We start from the raw sequence: 26,692 nt of genomic DNA, 5'->3' as shown, positions 1-26,692 counted from the left end.
AGCCCAGGGTTTGGGTGAACCACATTAAATGTCTGTGTCTTGTGTTCTCTTTTGTGTGATCTATTATTTTTTGATATTATTTATATTTGCATGTAGTTGTTATTTATTTTTGAGGTTAATCTTAACAAGTGATATCAAAGCAAGGTTGTTTTTTAGTTATCCTCTGTGGGAAAGTTTCATGGTTGAGTGGGAGTGATGGTAGAAAAGGGTAAGATGAGGGTTGAAAATTTTAATGGGTAGAACTTTTAGTTATGGAAGATGAAAATTGAGGGCTTTCTTTATTAGAAGGATTTATGGAAGTTGTTGGAAGGAAAAACCAAGAATTAGGGAACTATGAAAAATGAGGACTGAGATCTTTTTTTTAAAAAGGCACTTGGAAGCATTCAATTATGCTTGACACCATCAATGATATTTAACATTAAAAAAGTGAAGACAATAGAATAGTTGATAAAAACCCTAGTGGCATTGTATGAAAAGCCCTCCGCTTCAAATAACGTATTTCTCATGAAGTATTTATTTAATATGAAAATGGCAGAAGGTGGATCTGTTGCAAATCATTTAAACGAGTTTAATACTATTACTAGTTAGTTATATTCTATGTGTATTAGTTTTGATGAAAAAATTATTGCTCTCTTGATTTTGTGTTCTTTGCTTGAAAGTTGGAATGCCTTGTTTATGTTTGTTAGTAATTTTATCTCTAGATCTAATACCCTACAATATGATGATATGATCAATGTTATCTTGAGTGAGGAAACTTGTAGGAAAACCTTAGGTGGATCTACATCATGAAGTGTTTTAAATGCACAAAACAAAAGTAGAATGATTGAGAGAGGAAATAATTCTTGAAATCATGGGAAATCAAGAGGAAAACCAAAGGGGAAGAGGTCTCAATTGAGAGGACCAAATGACTATTGGTATTGTGTGAAACTAGGGCATAGGAAGAAATATTGTTGGACTTGAAAGAAAAATGAAGGAGAAAATAAAGATGGAGACAAGGAGGCAAATGTCGTAAGTAACAAATTTGAAGAGGATGCTTTACTTCTTTCTTTAGAAAGTATTGATGATTCATAAGTTTTAGATTTTGGTGCTTCATTTCATGCTACACCTCATAGAGGTTATTTCATTGATTATGTCCAAGTGAATTTTGGGTTTGTTTATTTGAGCGATAATGAACCTTTTCATATTTTTGGAAAGGGAAAAGTTAAGATTAAGTTGTAGAATGGGAATCTTTGGCCACTACATGAGGTAAGACAAGTTCCAAGGTTGAGTAGGAATTTAATTTCAGAAGGGCAACTCGATGATGAGGGTTGTGTAGTTAGTTTTAATGATAAAAATTGGAAGGTTTCAAAAGGTTCCCTTGTAGTAGAAAAAGGTGTGAAAGTAGGAACCTTATATCTTTGTGCAAGTCATACTTTTCATTCTACTTTGATTGTTTTAGAGAAAAATAAATGTTTAGGAACAATTGCTACAATTGAGTGGGGAGAACAAATAGTTGTTGTAGATTATGATATAGTGCTATGGCACAAAAGACTTGGAAACATGAGTGAGAAGGATTTGAAACTACTTCACTCAAATAATTTTTTACCAAGTCTAAAATTTGTTAATATGGATTTTTGTGGAAGTTGTTTGTATGGTAAAAAAAATAGAGCAAATTTTGTCAAGACTGGAAAGAAAATAAAAGTTAGAGATTAAAGCTTGTGCATATAGATGTATGAGGACTAGCTTAGGTATCTTTTCTTGGTGTCTCTCATTATTAGGTTGTATTTATTGATGAAGCAACTAGAATAATATGGATTTATTTCCTTAGATAGAAATTGATGTATTTCAAACTTTTAAGAAATGGAAATGCTTGGTTGAAAATGAGACTAGTAAGAAATTTAAATCTCTCAGATCTAATAATGTTGGCGAGTATTATAGTCATGAATTTGAAGATTATTTCTCCACTAATGGTATTCATAGATAGAAAATAGTTTCTAGGACTCCACAGGAAAATGGAGTAGTTGAACACATGAACACGACTATAATGGAGTGTGAAGGAGCATGAGGTCACATGTAGGGTTTTCCTTAAACATGGGGGAAGAGGCTATCAATACTACTATATATTTGATTAATAGAGACCCCTTTAGTCCTTTAAGATATGGTATTCTAGAGAAAGCATGGACTGGTAAGATATTGAGTTATTCTTTTCTCAAAACCTTCAGCTGTGAAGCATTTGCTCATATAGATTATGAAAGTAGAACCAAGATGGAAGCTAAGTCAAAGAAATGTCTATTTATTGGATATGGCATTGATGAATTTGGTTACAGAGTTTGGGATTTTGAAAATCATAAAATTGTAAGAAGCAGGGATGTCATATTCAATAAGAAATTTTTGTACAAAGATCTATTGCTGCAAAAAGAGAAGAAAGAAGATGATTATGTAGTGTTGGATGATACTCTAAAAGATGATGTTCCAAAACTTTCTCATGATGTGTAACTACCACAATAACAAATACTACACACACCAGTGAATGTTAGATGATTAACAAGGCTAAGTAGACGTCAAGAAAGATTTTCTCCCTCTTTGTGTTCCATTTTACTTACTGATGTTGGTGAATCAAAATGTTATGATGAAGTTGTGTAGGTGGATACTAAGATTCAGTGGGAGTCTGCAATGGCAGATGAAATGCACTCTTTGCTAAAAAATAAGATTTGGGATTTATGCAAGATACTTGTAGGTAAATGATCTTTACAGAATAAATGGGTTTATAGATTGAAAGAAGAGGATAGAGGCAAGAAAATATTTAAAGCCAAGTTAGTTATAAAAGGATTTGCACAAAAAAAGGGCATTGATTTTGATGATATATTCTCTCTTGTTGTAAAAATGACTTCTACTCACTTTTTTTAAAGTACTATGGCTACTAAATATTTGTATTTGGAGCATCTTAATGTTAAAACTAACTTCCTTCATGTGATTTAGATGAAGAGATATATATGGAATAGGCATGGTTATTTAAGGTCAAGGGTAAGGAGAACTTAGCGTGCAGATTGAAGAAAAGTTTATATGTCTAGAAGCAAGCACCTTGGTAATGGAATCTAAAATTTGATAGTTTTATTCATGAGCATGGATATAATAGGTGTCATTTAGATCATTGTATTTATTTCAATAGGTTGGATGATGATAGCTAGGTCTAATATGGATCACATTAAGGGGCTGAAACACCAATTAGCACATGCATTTTCTATGAAGGATTTAGGAGAAGCAAAAAAAATCCTTGGTATGTGTACACTCGAAAAGGTGCACTTCTCTAAATCATTCTATCTGAGGTTCTCCATAGATTGGAAAGCTCTAATGCCAACTTAGAGCTCCCTAGTCATGGAGTGCAAGGGGCATACAAATGAGCATATAGGAGCTCTTAGCTGAGCCTTAGAAATACAGCCCTTGCTAGTAAACCATAAAATGGGAGATTCTTTAGACAAGAGCAAGAGTGCTAGTGTCAAAGAACTCTTGGATCATGCAATGAAAAAATGAAACTAAATTAGGATGAGATGCACAATGCAAACTATGCTAAAAATGAGATGGGAATGTTACAAATCCAACTATTAAGCTATGTGATCTAATTATTTACAAAGGAAACTACACTATCATGCAATATGATCCTAAGACTAATATGAAGGAAATGAGAGAATGAGACAAGGAAGAGAAGTTCTCCACAAAGCTCCAAGGAAACCTGTTAGAAAACCTGCAGCATGACAATATTCAAAAGATGGATTCCCTTTTAGGGGCAAAGCTCTCTCCCTTTTAAAGATGTATGGACGGTGGAGATCAAGATGAAGATGGTGGATGATCAACAGTTGAATTTGAAAATAGGAGTGATCCATGTGCACACACAAGTCAACCAATAGAATATAAGTTGACTTGTCATATAAGACAAAAGTCTCACAAGCCTTTTCTTTTAATTTTAAAATAGAAAAAGGACTTTATGTGTGCACTTTAAGTGGGTTAGAAGAATGGGGTCTTTTATTTAGTTAAAAGGGGACATGTTCTTTTAATCAAATAATGAACTTAGATAACATAGTCAAACTATAGGTTATAATCAAATAAATTAATTATTAGCAATTTGGTCTAGATAAATGATTAAATTAATTTAGCCAAAATGCTAAGAAGGGGGCTAATAGTCTAGATGGCCATTTTTAGGTGATTACAGTATGAAGATTTGCAAAGATAGGAAGAATAGAAAATTGACATTATCTCTGGCTGATTATATTGGAAAGCTATTGCAACATTTCTCTATGGAGAATGCTAAAGCTCTTAGCACACCTTTACATGTTCATTTGAAATTGACTAAGGAGATGTGTCCCAAGACACAAGAAGAGGAGAACAAGATGTCTCAGGTACCTTATGCTTCAACTGTAGGAAGCTTGGTGTATGCCATGGTATGTACAAAGCCAGATATTGCACATGCAATGGGATTTTTTAGTAGGCATATGAGTTATCCAAGAATTGGGCATTGGAATGCATTCAAATGGATTCTCAAATATGTGAGAGGAACATCTAGTAAGCGTCTACATTTTGGGGGCTCTACTACTAATTTAAAGCATTATGTTGACTCAAATTTGGTAGGGGATATTAATACTAGGTAGATTACTATAGGTTATGTCTTGACGATTGGTGGGGTAGTAGTGAGCTAGGTTTCTTACTTGTATAAGGTTAATTCTTTATCCACTATAGAGCTAGAGTATGTTGCTACTATAGAGGTAGCCAAGGAGATGATATGGCTTCAGTTCTTCCTCGAAGAATTGGGACACCCTCAGAGAGATAATTATTTTTTTATAGATAGTCAGAGTTCCATTCATCTTGCAAAAAATTCTGCTCTGCATTCAAAGACAAAACACATACAGTTGTGGTACCATTCCATTCAGTTAGTTTTGGATGATGGACAATTAAAGCTGGCCAAGATACATATAGATAACATTATAGCAGCTATGTTTACAAAGGTAGTGACAAGCTAGAAGTTGAACTCCTCTCTATCTTTGGTTGGTCATCTAGACTAAACAAAATAAAAGAATATTAGTGTCTAGGGTGGTTTGATCTAGTGGGAACCTCATGGAGTAGCGATATAGCTACAGGATCAGTCTCCAAGTGGGAGATTATTGTTTAGTGTAGAGCCTGATCAGTCCCTAAGTGGGAGATTACTACATTGTGGTGACAAATTAGGGAAGGCTATTTTATTAGTATTTTGTGGCTGACATGTTGTAACTAATTTTAACCTTAAAGAGACAAAAATACTTGTATAAAAGGGCTTAGGATTAAGGATTGTTTCATAGTGGGTGATGTGAAAATTGATTCTTGTGGTGGTATTGAGTTGTAAGAGATAATAGACTATAATTAGGTTGTAATCACTAGATCATAATCATATTGGACTTTCTATATGGTGGACATAACCAAGGGTTTGGGTGAACCACGTTAAATCTTGGTTTATTGTGTTCTCTTTTGTGTGATCTATTTCTGATATTATTTATATTTTCATGTAATTGTTATTTTTGTCTAAGGTTAATACTATCAGATGATTCAGTTGGTGATGCCCTACACTAAGGATTTCACTAAGGAAACATTGCTTGGAAGATTGGAATCAATAGAAGCAAATTTGAGATAGTCTAGAGAACATTCAAGAGTCAAAATAACTTTTAGTACCCTAAACATTCGACTTAATTTGACAAGGAGTTGAAGCACTCATGGAGAATTTGTAGGCAACAACGAAGCTAATGAAGACAAGAATATTGAGGAAGGAATAGCCCTTCTGGTGAGAAGAGAAAAAGACGGAAAGAAAATGTTTAAATGTTGGACTTGTAATGATTTTGGTTATTATGCATCTAAATGTCCTAAAAGAGAGAAAAAGTATAAAGGGAGGTTTAACCCTAGAAGAGATAGAGATAGAAATTATTTGTATGCAAATGAAGATGAAGAATCTGAAAAGAAAGGTCAAAGTGAAAGTGATGATGAATTATGATTTGTGGCTATCAAGGAAGATGATCTTGATAGAGAAATTAGAGAAGAAAGATCTACTTACCCAAGTGGAAAAGAAGATTGATTGGATAATTGATAGTGGTTGTTCACATCACATGACTAGTGATATGAATAAGTTTGTTAAGTTTAAGAATCATGATGGAGGTATTGTTAGAGTTGGTAACAATGCAACCTATCATATAATGTAAATTGGATCCATTACTCTTGATGGTAAAACTAACACTGATGATGTCTATTTTGTCGATGGATTGAAGCATAACTTGTTAAGTGTTGGACAATTGGTGGATAAGGACTATCTATTGCAGTTCACTGAGAAGACCTTCACTATCAAAGATAGAGATGGTAATATGATTGGAACTAGCATTAGATTTAGAGGTACGACATTTCATATGACATGTTTGGTAACTAAAGTGGATAACAATTGGTTGTGGCATAGAAGATTTAGTCACATAAACTTTGATAATATTGTGAATGTTAGTAGCACTTATATAGTTAGAGATTTTCCTAAGATTGTTAAGACTATTAATGGTGTATGTAAAGAATGTATTTTGGCTAAACAAAAGAAGGTATTGTCATGGAAAATATGTTTTTCCAAGCATTTTATAAATAGTCAGGATATGTATGGATATTATTAAGAGATCTAAATCCTAAAAAGAATCATAATATTATTTATAGGTTAGAGAATCCAAACACATCTTTTACAAATAGCTTTCTACCTTTTAGTTCAACTTTTTTGCATGCAGACACATGATAGGGAAGATATTTGTAAAATAATAATTTTGATGCCCTTAAAGAAATTATGAAATATATGTGTTGTTAATTCTCTATCTTTATCCATGAGCTCCCACTCAAATGCTACTTTTTGATAGGTAAGTATTTTAGTCATGTCCTTTGGCCACATAGAGCCATAAAAAAGAGTTGGAAAATTCATTTCTTCTAAATCACAAGTCTATAAAAATGTCATCAATGGAACAAGCACTATAAGTTATTCTTTATACCACTATCCATCATAGGAGGTTGACATAACTGATTCTAGGAAGCTTTCACCAACCATTATAAAGTGAGTGAACTCCTACATTAAATCAAGTTTAATATTCTAGATTTACTAAGCATATACAACATTTTGCTATCATAAGAACTAGTTGGGATAGATCATGTAATTTTTTTCATCTATTTAGAAAAATGAGGATTATGAATAAATGCTTATATTTTTCCTACTTAAATGTCCTATATTTATTTGGATTAAAACTAGCCTCATGGTTTAATTTCTTTATTTAATGCTTCGCAATGCAACATAAGCTAAGCCTTTCTAGATAGATGTTTTAACAACACAAACATTGTGTTTTCCTTAAAATTGAAGGCTATTGAGGAGTAAAGTTTCCTCTAAAATATTGAATTAATTTAACCATCCTTGCAAATTTGTGAACCACAAGATTCTCCTAGAGGCATTCCCTCAACACATTCAACATCACATTATTGTGTCATTATAGTAGTATGAAAATTTAGAAAACTGAATCAGAAGTCTAGAAGAATATCATCAAACAAATTGGTAGTAGAAGTTATTATTGATGCCATTGTCCGTCATAAAATATTGATATAACTAATTACTAGGAAAACTTCATTAAGCATTATGAAGTAAATAATTTCCTATATTGAATTAAGTAAAAAATTCCAGCTTTAGACTATTAGGCATAGAAGTCCTTGATCAAATAATCGTGATAGTATTTGTATCTAAAATTACCATATGAAGATTTAGGAATTATCTTCTCTTGTACATCTAATGTGATCAACATCAATTAATATTTGGGATGAATGTCTTCTCCTTTATATCCAATGTAACTATTGTTGATATGTTGTTACTGTTCAGGAAAGTACTGTACACTTTTCATAATTCTTTGGGGTTTTGGTTATCACCCTAAATGATTTTTGGTTAACTGTTGAGGGATTTTTGAGTTGGCTAGTCAACCATTTCCCAAGGTTTACTCATCAAGTATTTTTTGGTGTAAACTTATTAAGATGAAATAATCTAACCCTAATTTTGTAAGTGGTAAAAATCTTGTATAAATGGCTTATGGTTAGGGATTTTATGATGTATTATGATTTAATATCTTCTTGCGATATTTAGTTCCAAGAGAATACAAATTGTAATCAGGTTGTAATCATTGGACAACAAAAATATTTGACTCACTATTTTGTGGGTGTATCCCAAGGATTGGGTGAACCATGTTAAATATTTGTATCTTGGGTTCTCTTGTGTGTGATTTATTCTTTTCTAATATTTGTTATATTTACATGTCATTTTTATTTATGTCTCTTTAAACCTAACAAGTTATATCAAAGCAAGGTCATTTTAGTTAACCTCTATAGGAAATTCTCATGGTTGAGTGGGAGAAATGAGAGACTGGGGTAAGTTGAAGGTTGAGAATTTTAATGGACACAAATTTTAGTTATAGAAAAAATATTAGAAGGATTTATGGTGGTCATTTGAAGGAAAATCCAAGAAAGAGGCAAATATGACATATTAGGACTAGGATATTTTAGATAGAAAGACACTTGGAAGTATTCACTTACGCCTTGCAAAATAAATGGCATTTAACATTACAAAAGTGAAGATGACTAAAGAGTTCATGTAAACCCTAGAAAAGATGTATGAAAAGCCTTTTAGATCAAACAAGGTATTTATCATGAATCATTTATTTAATATGAAGATAACCTATACAGGCACACACACACACATGTCCAAGTATGAAGAAAAGATATAAATGACAAGTTCTAAAAGAGATCATAAACTAGTTACCAGAATACCAAGATGTTGAGATCATGATCACCAAATTGTCATGAGCTCTGGAACCTGCTTAGGAAAATAAAAGGGTGAGAATATTGTATGAGTGCTTTACTGTTAGGATAAACCACAGACAAAAATAAAAACTACATGCAAATAAAACCAATAATAGAAAATAATAGATCACACAGAAATGAACACAAGGCACCAAGATTTAACGTGGTTCATCCAATCCCTAGGCTATGTCCACCAAACAACAAGTCCAATATTATTACAATCTAGTGATTACAACCTGATTACAATTTGTAATCCCTTACAACTCAATATCGCTGCAAGAACCAATTTCCCATCACAACATAATGAAAAATACACAACCCTGAACCCTTTTATACAAGTATTAAACCACTTTAGGGTTATAACATGTCGGCCATATATCGGCTATAATATGTCAGCTACCATGTTGGCCACGTTAAAAAGAAAAAATTATGTACAATACTTTCCTGATCAATCACCATAATCTAACAATCTCCCACTTGGGGACTGATCAGGCTCCACACTAAACAACAATCTCCCACTTGGAGACTGATCCTATAGTAATACCACTATTGCATGGGGCTCCCACTGGATCAAACCACCTTGGACTTTACTATTCTTTTATTCATATTCAGTCTAAAAGACCAACTGAAGCTGAAGAGGAGTTTAGCTTCTCCCTTCTTACAACCTTTGTCAACATATCTACTGGATTTCCATTGGTATGTGTCTTCTCCAGCTTTAATTGTCTATCCTCCAAAACTGACCGAATGAAATGGTACCGCAACTGTATGTGTTTGGTCTTAGAATGCAGAGCTGAATTCTTAGCAAGATGAATGACACCTTGACTATCTGTGAACTTATAATTATCCTTTTGAGGATGTCCCAATTCTTCCAAGAAGAACTGAAGCCATATCATCTCCTTGGCTACCTCTATAGCAGCAACATACTCTGCCTCTATAGTGGATAGAGCATTGATCTTTTGTAACCTAGAAACCTAGCTCACAGCTGCCCCACCAACAGTAAAGATAGAACCTGTAGTACTCCGCCTGGTATCAATATCCCCTACCAAATCTGAGTCAACATAGCCCTGTAAATTAGTAGTAGAGCCCCCAAAGTGTAAACACTTATTGGATGTTCCTCTCAAATATCTGAGAATCCACTTGACAGCATTCCAATGCTCAAATCATGGATCACTCATATACCTGTTAACGACTCCCACTGCATGTGCAATATCTAGCCTAGTACATACCAGAGCATACATCAAGCTTCCTATAGCTGAAGCATAGGGTACCTTGGACATCTTATCCTCCTCTTCCTGTGTCTTGGGACACATCTCCTTAGTCAATTTCAAATGACCAGGTAAAGGTGTGCTAACAACTTTAGCATTCTCCATAGAGAAACATTGCAACACCTTCTCAACATAATCAGCTTGAGATAGCATCAATGTTCTGTTCTTCCTATCTCTGCAAATCTTCATACCAAGGATTTTTTTTGCTGCCCCCAAATCCCTCATAGAAAATGCATGTGCTAACTGGCATTTTAGCCCCTTAATATGATCCATGTTAGACCCAGCTACAAGCATATCATCAACATATAAACATAAAATAATGTAGCTTTCATCATCCAACCTCTTAAAATAAACACAATAATCTAAATGACACTTGTTATAGCCATGCTCATGCATAAACCTATCAAATTTCAGATACCATTGCCGAGGTGCTTGCTTCAAGCCATATAAACTTTTCTTCAATTTGCACACTAAGTTCTCCTAACCTTTTTCCTCAAATCCATGTGGCTGGGCCATATATATTTCCTCATCCAAATCACCATGAAGAAAGGTTGTTTTAACATCCAGTTGCTTTAAATGCAAATCTTCAATAGCCACAAGACTTAAAACAGTACGAATAGAAGTCATTTTAACAACAGGAGAAAATATCTCATCAAAATCAATTCCCTTTTTCTGTACAAATCCTTTTACAACTAACCTGGCCTTAAATCTTTTCTTACCTCTTTCCTCTTCTTTCAACTTGTAAACCCACTTATTCTGTAAAGCCTTTTTACCTGCAGGCAACTTGCACAAATCCCATGTCTTATTTTTCAGCAAAGAGTCCATTTCATTTTTCATTGCAGACTCCCACTAAATCTTAGTATCCACCTACATAGATTCATCATAACTTTCAAGTTCACTAGCATCAGTAAGTAAAATAGAATACAAAGAGGGAGAAAACTTTTGTGGAGGTCTAATTTGCCTCGTTGACCATCTAACATTCACTGGTGTGTGTGGTATTTGTTGTTGTAGTTGTTGCACATCATGAGGAATGGCTGGAACATCATCTTTTGGAGCTACATAATCATCTTCTTTCTTCTCATGTTGCTGCAACAAATCTTTGTACAACACTTTCTCATTGAATATGACATCTTGGCTTCTAACAATTTTAAGATTTTCAAAATCCCAAAGCCTATAACCAAATTCATTAATGCCATATCCAACAAAGACACATTTCTTTGATTTAGCTTCTAGCTTGGTTCTATTTTCAGAGTCTATATGAGAAAAAGCTTCACAACCGAAGGTCTTTAGAAAAGAATAACTCATCTTCTTACCAGTCCATGCTTCCTCTGGAATACCACAACCCAAAGGAGTAGAGGGACCTCTATTAATAAAATATACTATAGTATTGATAGCCTCTGCCCACATGTGTAAGGGCAATCTAGCATGCAACCTCATGCTCCTTGTGCGCTCCATTATAGTCTCGTTCATGCATTTAGCCACTCCATTTTCTTGTGGAGTCCTTGGAACAGTTTTCTGTCTACAAATACCATTAGTGGAGCAGTAATCTTCAAATTCATGACTACAATACTCACCACCATTATCAGATCTAAGACATTTTAATTTCTTACTAGTCTCATTTTCAACCAAGCATTTCCATTTCTTAAAAGTTTGAAATACATTAAATTTCTGTCTAAGGAAATAAACCCATACTTTTCTAGTTGCATCATCTATAAATGTAACATAATAATGAAAACCACCAAGGGAAGATACCTGATCTGGTCCCCATACATCTATATGCACAAACTCTAATTTCTCCTTTTTTTTTTCCTTCCCAGTCTTTACAAAACTCACTCTCTTTTGTTTTCCATACACAACTTTCATAGAAATCCATATTAACACATTTCAGACCTGGTAAAACTTTCTTTGAATGAAGTACTTTCATACCTTTCTCACTCACATGCCCAAGTCTGTTGTGCCAAAGCGTTGTATCAGAATCTACAACAGCTATTTGTTCTCCCTGCTCAACTGCAGCAATTGTTCTTGAACATTCATTTTTCTTTGAAACAATCAAAGTAGTAGGAACAATATGACTTGTACAAAGATATAAGGTGCCTACTTTCACACCTTTTGCTACAATAAGGGAACCTTTTGAAGCCTTCCAATTTTTATCATTAAAAGTAACTACACAACCCTCATCACCAAGTTGCCCAGCTGAAATTAAATTTTTACTCAGCCTTGGAACATGTCTTACCTCATGCAGTAGCCAATGATTCCCATTCTGCAACTTAATCTTAAATTTTCCCTTTCCAACAATCTGACAGGGTTCATTATCCCTCAAATAAACAAGCACAAAATCCCCTTGGACATAATCAATGAAATAACCTCTATGAGGTGTAGCATGAAATGAAGCACCAGAATCTAAACCCCATGAATCATCAACACGCTCTAAAGACAGAAGCAAAGCATCCTCTTCGGATTTGTTACTTACCACATTTTCCTCCTTGTCTCCATCTAATTTATCTCCTTCATTTTTCTTTTGATTCCAGCAATCTTTCTTTTTGTGCCTTAGTTTCCCACAGTACCAGCAATCATTTGGTCCTCTCGATTGAGACCTCCTCCCCTTTGACTTTCCTCTTGATTTCCCACAATTTCCAGAGTTACTTCCTCTTTCAGTCGTTCTGCCCCTGCTTTGTGCATTCAAAGCACTTCTTGATGTAGATCCACCTAAGGATTTCCTACGAGTTTCCTCACTCAAAAAAACACCGATCACATCATCATATTTTAGGGTACTAGATCCAAGAATAGAATTACTGACCACCATTACCAAGCCATTCTAGCTTTCAAGCAAAGAACACAAAATCAAGAGAGCCCTAATTTCTTCATCAAAATTGATACCCACAGAAGATAACTGACTAGTAATAGTATTAAACTCATTTAAATGATCTACAATAGATCCACTTTCTGCCATTTTCATATTAAATAAATGCTTCATGAGAAATACCTTGTTTGAAGCAGAGGTCTTTTCATACAGTGTCGCTAGGGTTTTCATCAAATCTTCTATCGTCTTTGCTTTTGTAATATTAAATGCCACCGATGGTGCCAAGCATAACCGAATGCTTTTGAGTGCCTTTCTATCCAAAAGATCCCATTCAGCCTCTGACATAGTTCCCTGATTCTTGGCTTTTCCTTCCAACGGCTTCCATAAATCCTTCTGATATAGATAGTCTTCCATTTTCATCTTCCATAAGTGGAAGTTCTGCCCATTAAACCTATCAACCCTCATCTTACCCTCATCTGCCATCACTCCCACTCAACCGTGAGACTCCCACTTAACTGTGAGACTTTCCTATAGAGGATAACTGAAAGACAACCTTGCTCTGATACCACTTGTTATGATAAACTACAGATAGAAATAAAAACTACATGCAAATATAACCAATAACAAAAAATAATAGATCACACAAAAATGAACACAAGGCACTAAGATTTAACGTGGTTCACCCAATCCCTGGGCTATGTCCACCAAACAGCAAGTTTGATCTTATTACAATCCATTGATTACAACCTGATTACAATCTGTAATCCCTTACAGCTCAATACCGCTGCAAGAACCAATTTCCCATCACAACATAATGAAAAATACCCACCCCTAAACCCTTTTATACAAGTATTAAACCACTTTAGGGTTATAACATGTCGTCCATATGTTAGCTATAATATGTCAGCTACCATGTCGGCCACGGCCCAAAATTTTTTTTACCCCACTATTTATGAAGTATGTACAGTACTTTCCTGATCAGTCACCATAATCTAACATTTACCATCCTACCAAAAAGATATTAAGCTTCCTCAAAATCATTCTTGACATGAAATATACCCATCTTGACAATAAGGAAGTCTAAATAAGAAAAACCAAGGGAAGTAATGAAATTTTTTAAGTTATAAATCATATCCAAGTGCTAGAAATTATCATCATCACAATGAAGCACAATTATGAAAAATAACAATAACCTCATTTTAAAAGCTAGAACAACCATTTAAAGTCCCTAGTCTAACCGACCTAGTATACATCAAGAAATGATACCAATCATTCGGTTTAATTTTCAAAACTTAGAGGGAATCAAAGAATTCCTATGTCCTAAATATCATTTAGAACCAATGCACTCTAAATTTCTACTAGGCATATTCTTTTCTTATTCACCTATGCAATCCTAATATATTTACATGTAAGAGTTGGTTCATATAATCTTTTCATTTAGGCTATTATCATGTTTCATATTATAACTCAAATGAACATCTATAAATAAATCAGTCATTGATTATAAAAGTTCCCACCTATAGATTAACTTCAATATAAGTTAGTATTTCATCACTCTTTTAACTTCATTGAAAAATTATCTACAATATAACCACTAGGTTTCAATTCTTACACAACATAATAAATTTTGGAAATGATGAGAGTTACTAAGAAGGGAGGGTGAGTAAGTTAGCAAAAAAACAATTCCCTATCCCTCGATGTCAAATTAGACTTTCCACTAATCATGCAATATTGTTCAACTCGATTAACACTAGAATATTATTGTCGCTTTGTTAACAAAATAATCTTATGATTATTAATCTATTTTAGCCTTTAGTAACTTAGTTGTAGAAACATAAAGCATTAAAAAATATATATATAAACACAAATGACACCAAGAATTAACATGGAAACCCAATTTAGGAAAACCATTATGCAACTAGTTATAATATTTTTCACTCTTCTTGTAATGCCACACATGGAGATCCTTGGAAACAAGGATAAATATAAGCCAAGATTTTTTTTTCAATTATGAATGCACATGACAACATCATACAGGGATCACAAAGATTGCAATGGAAGACCACCAACAATCTTGGCAACCAACGAATCTCCAAACACCAGTACCAAACTGACATACACAAACTCAAGAATAAAAAATCTATCATATGAAAAAGCATGGAACCACAAGTAATCCTAAAGGGTACTCAAAATTCCAAGTTGCATTCCCCAAATAACAACAGAGAGGCACCCTATTTTTCACACAAGAGAATAACAACTGATAGTCTTGTGCAAGGAAGCACCTCTTCACATGAGAAAGTATATTGAGCCATGTGAGGAAACACCATCTCTCATGAGGAAATGATTGGCCCAATAGCCAAAAATCCAAAACTTGTGTGAGATTTCATGCGAGGATTCAACACAAGCTGTGTGAGGAAACCCAACACACCATGTGAACATTTTCATTCACACACGAGAAAGTATAATTTCACGCGAGGATACAAATCAAAATGATAGAAAACATAAAGGTAAAAATATTGGAAATAAATTTCCTCCACACCAAGCAGTACTAGATCCATGTCATGAGGCAAGGAAACTCGAATAATAGTTGAAAGACAGAAAGCCAAGATTTGAATCTAAACATCTAACCAATTAGTGAAGAAAAAGTACAAAAGAAAACATCGCAGTGTACTAAAACAACATCACAATAAACTAAAAAAATTATGATGGACAGTACAACCAAACTAAGTACATGGTTCCACCCAACCATAATAACATCATAAGACCATCATGGGCCCTAGCCATCCCCCATGCATAACATCCCAAGCTACCGATCAGATCGTTAGTACTATCATATAAGGATGTCACTACTAAAACATGCTACAACATAAGCATAAGGAAATCTAACATGCTAGAAGTAAAGCATAAGATAATCCAATAAATCAACCACATTATCTATCATATGCTAAACCAAAGCAATAGATATTCCAATGAAGCAATTCACATCATCTAATCATATGCTAAAAATCATAATATAGGAATGCATTAAATAAACTAACATAATCTAAACGTGATATCTAAGCATCCCAATGAAAGCATAGATCACAAGAAAGCATACTGAAAAACTCGAAGCACCAAGTGAAACCATCCAACAACGGTCACACTAGGACAAAAGATCATCTCTATACACTAGTCCCCAATAGTGGTATGGGTAGCGATGCCTCCCAACCATAGGGAACTTGTAGGTCCACTCATGTCGTGCTGATGGAGATAATGATTCAACCACAAACATACATAAAACACAATTTACATGGCTAACACTTACACTAAATAGTATGATGACTGAACCCAACAACATTAACAAAGCATAAACTATAGGTCCTTGTCAAAGACTCAGTGGGCTACTAAGTAGGGGTTGACATACTGGAGAGTCACTTGGCATTGACAAGCCCAAGCTTGGATTGTGCATTTCAACTCCTCAACTAAGGGCCCCACACATACCTTTTATTATCTTAAGTTTTATTACTAGTCACACATTTTCTTTACTTATCACTTGATTAAAACTTCCTCTACCAACCCTATGGGACAAGGTCACCAAGCTATGAGATAGAAGCCCCCTCCATATGCTACCCTACCCTACCCATGCTCATCAAATGATGAGTGCCCATAGGCATGTAAATTTCCAACCCAACCCCAATGATCATAACTTTTGAAAGTACCATGGAAGATCATGACTCGCAAGTCACCCGACAGATGTACATGCATGTACTTGTGTGTGACACACCACCATCACAAAGATCATCAAACAAGGACTAGATGAGAGCACAATGCAAAAATACACTCATCTAAAAATAGACTGGGAAGGATGGATTCTACATGAATCCCAAAGAATAATAAAACCATACATCATGAACTCACTCAACTAGCCTCAATCTGGGAGTATGGATTCTAAACAAATCCCAATGATGCAACAAGATCGAACATCATGAACTCATTCAACCAACCTCAATTTAGGAGTATGGATTCTATATGAATCCTAGTGTCCACAAAACAAGAACAAAGGTCGAAAAGAAACCATAACAATAGGCATAAAATCAATCAATTGAACATGATGTTGGGAGTACAAGTGTGACACACATCCCAGTGCAAACATAAAAGTGAAAGAATGATTTGATTGACATCCTATAGATAATCCAAGTCCATGACCAACATCATGCCAAGAAGACCCAAGAAAACTTGGTTGCACACAAATCGAGGCAAAAAAACCTCAAAACTCAAAAAATTTAAAATTAAAACCCATTTGGTCTTATGGCACAAAAGCCACAAATATCAAATAAAATATAGTTTTTGAGTCTGCATGCAAAAATGGCCAACATAAAGGTGCAAAATCCCAAACCCTCAACATGAAAAATAGGGAAATACTCATACCCGCCCAACCGAGTAGAGCTAGCATATAGAAACAGAGGGAGACACTAGTTCTCAACCTCCTAAAAAATAGCTACCAAAAATAGAAGCTAAAACAAAGATGAAACAATAAAATAGAAGAGCCCTACTTCACAGCTAAAAAGGAAAAATGAGAATTTGAACCATAAAATAAAAAGCCTATAGAAGTAGCTAAAAATTGCGACAATCCAAGGTCTCCCCAAGCTAGATCCAACAAGCCCAATCTCGTGACGATCCCATGCCCATAGCTCCCACAAAGAAAAATAGTAACTCCACATCAAGAAGATTTTGGGTTTTACTCCAACTTTCTAGTTCAAAAGTAAGAAGTGAGAAATTGAATTCCTTTTTGGATACTTATTCACTTTTCGAGTGAATAATCAACTAGGGCCAATAACCAACCAACCTAGTTAAACCCCAAATTGACCCAAACAAAAATAGGCTATTCCTAGAAATAGGAATTCATTTGTGGCAAAGCTGCCAAAAATTAAATTAAATAAAATTAAAAGCCCAAAAACCCAAAAATCATAGAATTTTTTAAACAGCTTTCATGACAATACGAACCTCTAAATGCATAGACACACTTACTAGTCTAGTCACATAATGCAAATGAGTTTTGATTTGATAATCACTAAAATATTTAATTTAAACATTTAAAATAAGGATACGTCAACCATATAGGGACAACATTGATAAAATATGAATAGCTGAATCACTAACTCCATGTGCCACTACCAGGAATATAAATCCTACACACTAAACAACATGATCAAGTGCAATTGCATATAACAACAAAGGTGAAGAAATAAATGCATTAAATAACCTAATTTAACCATTTATTCAATTATACTGAAATAATCTATTTAAATCACTCATGTTTGCATATAGCATAACAACATAGGAATGAAGTAAATAACCATAGCATTAAATCCATCACATAACATAATTAGAGATATGTCCAAATATTGGATAACCAGATATCATCATAAAACACACTGTCATCTCAAAATGACATCATTATGCAATATGATCAACTAAACAACATAGTAGTCTAACACCTATGATACTGAAATAAAGGTATAACATTTGATCCTCAAGTCATCTCAAATGTCAAACATAACATGAGTAACAAGTATCTCTCAAATCAAAATAAAACAAGGTAAATATCTGTAGCACATAACCAATGAATCAAACATGGACATTCCATTTCTAGTTATTTGAGCATTTAATAATGGTTATTTAAACAACATAAAAAGGCACTTAAAATATATAAGTGAACACTGTCATAAACATGATTGACCATTGTTGTAGGAACCTAGTCTAGTGTAGCAAGGTAATACTACATAGTGTAATCTTTGTACACATCTCAAGGTAATCATGAAAAAACATCATGATATCACATCGATCCTAGTAACCACTAGCACAAACATCAATGAACCATAAATCACATCATAATCTTAAAAATTAGACAAAGCATAACCAAAGAAATTGATAGAGTAACATAAATCCAATCACCTCAAGGGTGTAGACCACTTATGGTCCCAATCACAATCCATCACAATGAAAGATCAACAAGGTTGCATCCATTAGGAGGACTTACAGAAGTCAAATAGGAGAGGCACAACACTTCTTAAGTGAGTCCTATTAGGAGACAACCATGTTAAAGGTTACAAAACATATTGTTAAGTATGATCTTGTTAGAGGATTTAGATCATCCTTTTAGGAGTGGCCTAGGTAGAGGTTGTCAAACACTTTGATCTTGAAATGCCACCTTGATAGAGGATTTAAATTATGATTGTTAAGTCAACTCTATTAAGAGAATTCTAATTGCTACAATGATTAGAAAAGTAACACAATTTGATCTAATTTATGAAATTACTATCTTTGCAGATTCATATCTATGTTCTAGCTTGACCTCTGGATCCTTAATGATTAGATGTTCTTTACACCTTATCTTCCACACTATCTTGCTTTTTCTTTTTCCTTTGCTCACATAGCCATCTTATTCCATATTTTCCTTGTTTATTCTATCCTCACAACTTGACCTTTCTTATATATCATGAGATTGGACAAGTTGGCTTGAATACCCTTTCAAATAATCAATAAAAATCCAAATAGTTAGCCTCAATCAATTAATTATTAGACAATTGCAGTCTACTATCACTCAGTTAATACTAGGATTAAATGCTCAGTTAATATTGTGAGTCCTTTGATGCCTGGCCACTCGATTAACATTGCAAGCAGGATATTCTTCATTAACTGACTTCTTGGTTAACACTAAAATATCTTCATTACATGACTACTTATTCAACACTGAAATATGAAAGGTTAATACTACAAATTCTTCATTGCTTAGTTCATGCTCACATTTTTGTAAACATCAATGGCAACATAAAATTGAAGAATTATTTCCAAAAAACTCCCTCTTTGGCATTGATGGAAGCACACCATGTCAACATACAATAATAAAAGTATGACCAATTAGATAATATCCTTAGTTTCATTTTGATTTTCATCCATACCAACTCCCTTTGAGAATTTTCTTGGATTTGTCTTAGCTGCTTCCACATGATTTCTCCCTCTTACATATGTCAACACTCTTCTATGGACTTATGTGATTTTCTCCCTCTTTGTTGTAGATTCCATCATCTAAATATCTTCCTTTTGAGATACAAAACTACCCCTCTTTTTTCTTTGCCATCAACTCTCCCTTGTTGACACTAAACTCTCCCTCTTTGATATCAAATGCCAAAGGATACAAACTTTGAAGTTATTGTTTACCTTTTGTACTAATTCATATGCACTATGCTCTGCATTTCACACCTAAAGCATGACAATTTGTATGAACTTGTTGGATCTTGAATGGAGCTTGGTTGATGCATCACTGTCTTTTTCTTTAATGAGTATCAAATAGGGGAATAACCCCTAGTTTACCTCTTAGATACATAAATGCATCCTTAGGTAAATCCTTAGTAAATATATCTACTATCCACTTCTTAGTGTTCACATATTCAAATCTCACCTATTTGTCTTGAACCAATTCCCTTAAGAAATGATACTTGATTGCAATGTGTTTTGTCTTTTTGTGCATCACAAGATTTTTGGATATATTGATTGTACTTGTGTTATCACAATAGATAACCATTGGTTCCTTAATTTATTCCTTTGTTACTAATAGTAATTACTTGATCCATATTGTGTTAGAACAATTGGCTTCTCTAACAACATACTCTGCCTTTGCTATTGATTGATAAATACAATTTTTCTTCTTGCTTGTCCAAGATACTAACCTCTTTCCAAGAAAGAATGCTCCTCCACTAGTAATTTTTCTATCATCAATGCTTCCTATCCAATCTACATTAGTAAGGCTATTAACTCAGGATTTCCTCCTTTCTTATACCATAAACCATATTCTTCAGTTCCTTTTAGGTACCTTAAATTTCTTTTTACTCCCATCATGTGATTTTCTTTAGGATTAGCATAAAACCTTGCAACTATGCCAACTTTCGATTCAATATCAGGTCTGGCGTGTACGACATACTGAAGTTTCCCAGTCATTGATCTATAAGTAATCTGGTTTACCTCTTTTGAATCATTATTCTTTAAAATTTTATGTCCAATAGACATAGGTGTTCCAACTAGTTTAGAATCTTTTATTCCAAATGCTTCCAATGTTTCCTTGATTTACTTTGATTGAGTAGTTTATATGTCATCCTTCATTTGATGAACTTATAGACAAACAAAGAATTTTATCTCTCCAAACATAGACATTTTAAATTCTTTCCTCATTTCTCCAACAAATGATTTATATAACATCTTATAACCTCCAAATATGATATCATCTACAAATATTACTGCAAGCAATATCTTGTCTTGTGGTCCTTCCTTAATATACAAGTTACTATTATCATTTGTCTTTCCAAAACCAATTCTTACTAGATATCCATGCAACCTCTCATACCATGCTCTAGGAGCTTGCTTCAGTCCATATAGGGCTTTTCAAAGTTTACATACCATATCTCATTTGCTTGGATCAATGAAACCTTCAGGTTTTTCAATATAGACTTCTTCATTTGCTTACATCTATCTGATATAGTTTGAATCCCTTTTGTGCAAAATAAGCTAGAAGTATTCTGAATCCTTCAAGTCTTGCAACATGAGAAAATATTTTTCCATAGTTAATTCCTTCTTCTTATGCATAAACTCTACATAATATCCTTTCTTTGTCCTTGTTACTTCTCCTTTCTCATTCAACTTCTTTCTAAATATCCATTTTGAACCAACCACATTCATATCCTTAGGCTAGGTACAAGAGACTAGGTTGTATTCTTTTCTATTTGCTCAATTTCTTCATTCATTGCCTCTATCCAACCTTCATTTTCTAATGCATCTTTTATAGATCTAGGTTCAAATTCACAAAGAAAACATGTACCTTTCAAAATTTCCCTTTTTAGTATGCCTTTTGTCTCTCCTCAAATTATTTGTCTCGAATCTTTCTTTCTTGACTCTAAACTTGGTTCACTTGGTTCTTCATAATATTTTCCTTTTTTCTTGGGTTCCTCTAGCTAATTTATTTGTAACTCAAGTTCCTCTAACTATAACTTAGATTGTACTATGTGTGACTCAAGTTGTACTGCCTATGGTTGCAACTCAGGTTGAACTATCTGCGACTTGAGTGCCTTTGTCTAAAACTCAAGTTGTACTGCCTTTGTCTATAACTCAAATTGTACTACCAGTAAATTGCTAGGTTCATTTTTTTATTGATTGGATTTAATTATTTGTTGTAAAGTCTCAGGTTCCTCCTCATAGTAAATAAACTTTTTGTATTCTTTAGGCTCCTTGTTTCTCTTCTCTTCACTTCTTTCTACAAACTCATCAATCTTTACAAGTGCACTTTCAATGACCTTGTGAGTAGCAAGATTCAAACATTTGTCTGCCTTGCTTTTATTAGAGTAACCTAGGAATATATCTTCATCTCTTTTTGCATCAAGATTTCCTTTTCTTAAATCTTTCTAGATATATCACTTACTTCCAAATACTCTAAGATAAAAAACATTAGGCTTGTACCCATACCATAATTCATAAGGTAATTTTGTACCTTACTTCAATTGAACTCAATAAAGTGTATGAACTATTGTGCTGATTGCTTCTCTCCAATATTTTGGTGTAACATTCTTCTCAATCATTAGTGTTCATGCACATGCCATGATGGATTTTTTTCTTCTTTTTGTAATTCCATTTTTCTCATGTGTTCTAGGTGTTGATACATGTCTTTTGATTCCTTTTTCATTGCAAAAGTCATTGAATTTTGAGATGAATTCTCCTCCTCTGCTTGGTCTCAAGCATTTCAAATTCTTCCCTATTTCTTTCTCAACTGTAACCAAATACCATTTGAACTTTTGAAAAGCATCATATTTCTCTCTTAAGAAGATTATAGTCATCATCCTAGAATAGTCATAAACAAATAGAATAAAGTATATGTCTCCATAGTGGCTTTCTATACCTATTGGTCCACAAAGATCTATATGAACTAGTTCCAGAACTTCTTCAAAATTGTAAGACTTACTTCTGAAACTTAGTTTACTCATCTTTCCAATTTGACATTGTTTGCACATGCCCATCTTAGGTTTCTTCAAAAATGGTATTCCTTTTACTCTTTTTTCCTTGCTTAAGGTAACCAAGTTATCAAAGTTAACATGACACATCATTTTATGCCATAACCAACTCTTCTCTTTTTGAGATAATAAACATGTACTTTTAGTTAGATCTAAGTAAACCAAATTACCTTTTGTCTAATTGCCAGTCCCAATGAGGTTTTCTTTTCCATCCAATAGTTTACCTTTTTCATTCATAAATTCTACTATGTATCCTATATTGTTCAGCTGAGCTACACTGAGTGGATTATGTCTTAATCCTTCAAACCAATAGGAATTTTCACATTTGATTCCTTTAGTTAACTCTATGATTCCTTTTCATTTTACATAACATGGTTTATTGTTTCCAAATATAACACTTCCACCATCATAGTGTTCTAAGTGTTCAAACTTAGTTTTTTGACCAGTCATTTCATGGGAACAACCACTATCTATGATCCATGAAATAATTTTGCTAACATGAGAGATAAGTGATATATTTTAATTTTCCTCATTAATAGATTCATCTTTAACAATAATGTAAATTAATCCATCTTCATTATCACCACCATCAGAATCTTTAGCAATGTAACAACATTTCTTACCTTTGTCTTTGTGGTCCTTGCAGCTTTTGAAGTCTTTCTTTCCTTTGAACCTATTATTTATTTTCTCATCTTTATCTTCTTTTTTCAGGTATCTTGCATCAATATGACCAACCTCTTCACATGAGAAATAAATCAATGGAATTTACCTCTGAATTTTGCTTTCCCTTTTGATACTCTTTTTTGTAAATAGGGCTTCAATAACTTCAATCTTTATCTAATTCATCCTCTTCATCACTATCAACTCATTTTCCTTTTGATTTTCCTCCTTTTCAACCAAGAGTTAGTTTGGATTTGAATGAAGATTTAAAGTTGCTAGTATTAGGAGCATAGTTATCAAAGTTATCCAACTCAAAATCAATTAATCTTCTCACAAGTGCATGCAAGGTTATATTATTTTTAGGATTGCATCTCATTTCTTGAATTGCAAAAAATCTAAGTGCATAAATAGGAGCAAGAGTTCATAGTACCTTTCTGACCATAGTCTCATTAGTTATTGTTCCTCTTGCAACCTCGATTGCACTCACTCTTTCACTATATTGGAAAATGTTGTCACCTTCTATCATTTTCATTCGATCAAACTTACCTCTTAGAATTTTTGTCTTGGCCCTTTGCACATTTTTATCACCTTTATAGGATTTCTATAGTTTATCTCATATTTCAAATGTAGTAGGATAGCTTTCAACCTCATCAAATTCAGAATAGTTGAGAGGGGAAGCTATATCAGTCACCATTATATTATGATCCTTTGCTTATTTCATCTTCTCTACAGACATAGGTTTAGGTGGTGGCACATATTTTTTTTCCAAGTAGAACAAACCAATATCACTAATGCTTGATAGGTGTAGCTTCATCAATTATTTCCATGCTGGAAAGTTGTCTTTGTTAAGCTTGGGAATCTCCCTTCTGTATGACATCTTGATCTATAGTTTAGGTCCTTGAAACCTTTCTTACAAGTACCAAATTATATTATACCAGTTGTTGGAAATGAAGATAGTAACTAAGAGAGGAGAGGTGAATTAATTACCCAAAAAATAATTCCCTATTCCTAGATGTCAAATCAAACTTTCCACCGATCATGCAATACTGACCAACTCGGTTAACACTAGAATATTACTGTCACTTAGTTAACAAAGTAATCATATGATTATTAATCTAGTTTAGCCTTTAGTATCTTATTTATAGAAAAAAAAAGCATAAATAAAATAATATGAACATAGATGACACTAAGATTTAACGTGGAAACTCAATTTGGGAAAACCATCATGCAACTAGTTACAATATTTTTCACTCTTCTGAAATGTGCCCTGTTAGGAGACAACCATGTTAAAGGTTACAAAACATATTGTTAATCATGACCTTATTAGAGGATTTAGATCACCTTGTTAGGAGTGGCCTAATTAGAGGTCTACAAACACCTCAATCTTGAAATGTCACCTTGTTAGAGGATTTACAATATGACTGTTAAGTCAACTCTATTAAGAGATTTCTTTCCTGCTACAATAGTTAGCAGGTAACAAAAATTTGATCTAATTTATGAAACAACTACCTTTGTAGATTTAGATCTCTATTCTAGCTTGACCTCTAGATCCTTATTGATCAAATGTTCTTTGCAACTTATCTTCTACACTTTCTTGCTTTGATTTTTTCCTTCACTCACATAGCCATCTTGTTCCATATTTTTCTTGTTCATTCTATCCTCACAACTTGACCTTTCTTATATATCATAAGATTGGACAAGTCAACTTGATACCCTTTTAGATAATCAATAAACATCCAAATAGTCAAATGCAATCAATTAATTACTAGACAATTGCATTATGTTGTCACTCAATCAATACAAGGATTGAATGCTTGGTTAATACTGTGAGTCCTTTGATGCCTAACCACTCAATTAACACTGCAAGTAGGATATTTGAAGGTTTGATGAGAAAAAATCCACAAATCTAGTAGAACGCCTACATGCAAGAACCTATTATAGAGAAGAAAAAGATAAGAGAAGGCAAGGGTTTGGCTTTGAAAATATGGAAGAATATATTATCAAACTAAAAGAATGAATGAAAATACAATGGAGCAATCCTAATAAATGAGATCGTAAAACCATAATAGGGAAATCCTAAGAGGTAAATGACATTTAATAATTAATATTTAATTATTACATAGAAATGTGTGTGCATAATGTGAAATCATAAGAAGGGAGCAAAGGTAATTTAATAAATTAAATTGAATTAATCCCTTACTCTAAGATCCCCTTAAGATGAGCAACAATGCAACTACAAACTACAATGCTGAAAGCATAAATGGGTCCTGAAAACATGGCCTAATAAGGTACCCAACATGACCAAATCTTTGGAAAATGGAGAAATAGGGAAAACCACCTGGGAAAAACTGTACTCCAAAATGAGATAGAAGAAGCTAAAAACCAAAAAAAGGAAGGAAGGACTCATCATTGAGACTCCTTAAGGACAAATTCCTTCACCCCAAGGATATAACATAGCTATAGATACCATGGGGATGCAAAAAATTTAGTGAAGATGTATGCAACCTACTTAGCATTAGGAATGTACTCCAAGCTAAGAGAGCCATATTGAATTAGATGCATGATGAAGTGCATGTGAAGCTCAATGTGCTTAATCCTTTGGTGCTCAATTGGATTGTGAGAAATGTGTGTAGCACTCTGATTGTCATACCAAAGAAAGGTGGAACTATCAAGAGGAAATCCAAACTCTTCCATCAATTGTCAAAGCCATAAAAGCTCTTGACTAGCTAGCACATCTACCTTGTATTCACCATATGTGAGCATGTTGCTTCTTGAAAGACCATGTGATAGGAATAGAACCAAGATAGAAAATAAATCTAGAAGTATGTTTTTAATCATCAATATCACCAGTACAATATGAGTCTATATAACAAACAATGTGAGGCTCCTCTAAAGTGTAGTGAATGCCAAAATATATAATACCCTAGATGTACCTCAAGATACATTCAAAAGCTTGATAATGACTCTCATGTGGATCATGTGAGAATCTAGAGACAAGTCTAACCACAAAGGAAATATCAGGATGTGTGTGTGTGTGAGGTACAACAAACTACCCACAAGTTTTCTATATAAAGTGGAATCCACTATAG

This window comes from Cupressus sempervirens, chromosome 4, assembly GCF_028749045.1.
Source record: "Cupressus sempervirens isolate cs-2001-9-10 chromosome 4, ASM2874904v1, whole genome shotgun sequence".
NCBI lineage: Eukaryota > Viridiplantae > Streptophyta > Pinopsida > Cupressales > Cupressaceae > Cupressus > Cupressus sempervirens.
The sequence above is the reverse complement of the archived record's forward strand: the minus strand, read 5'-3'. Positions refer to the sequence as shown.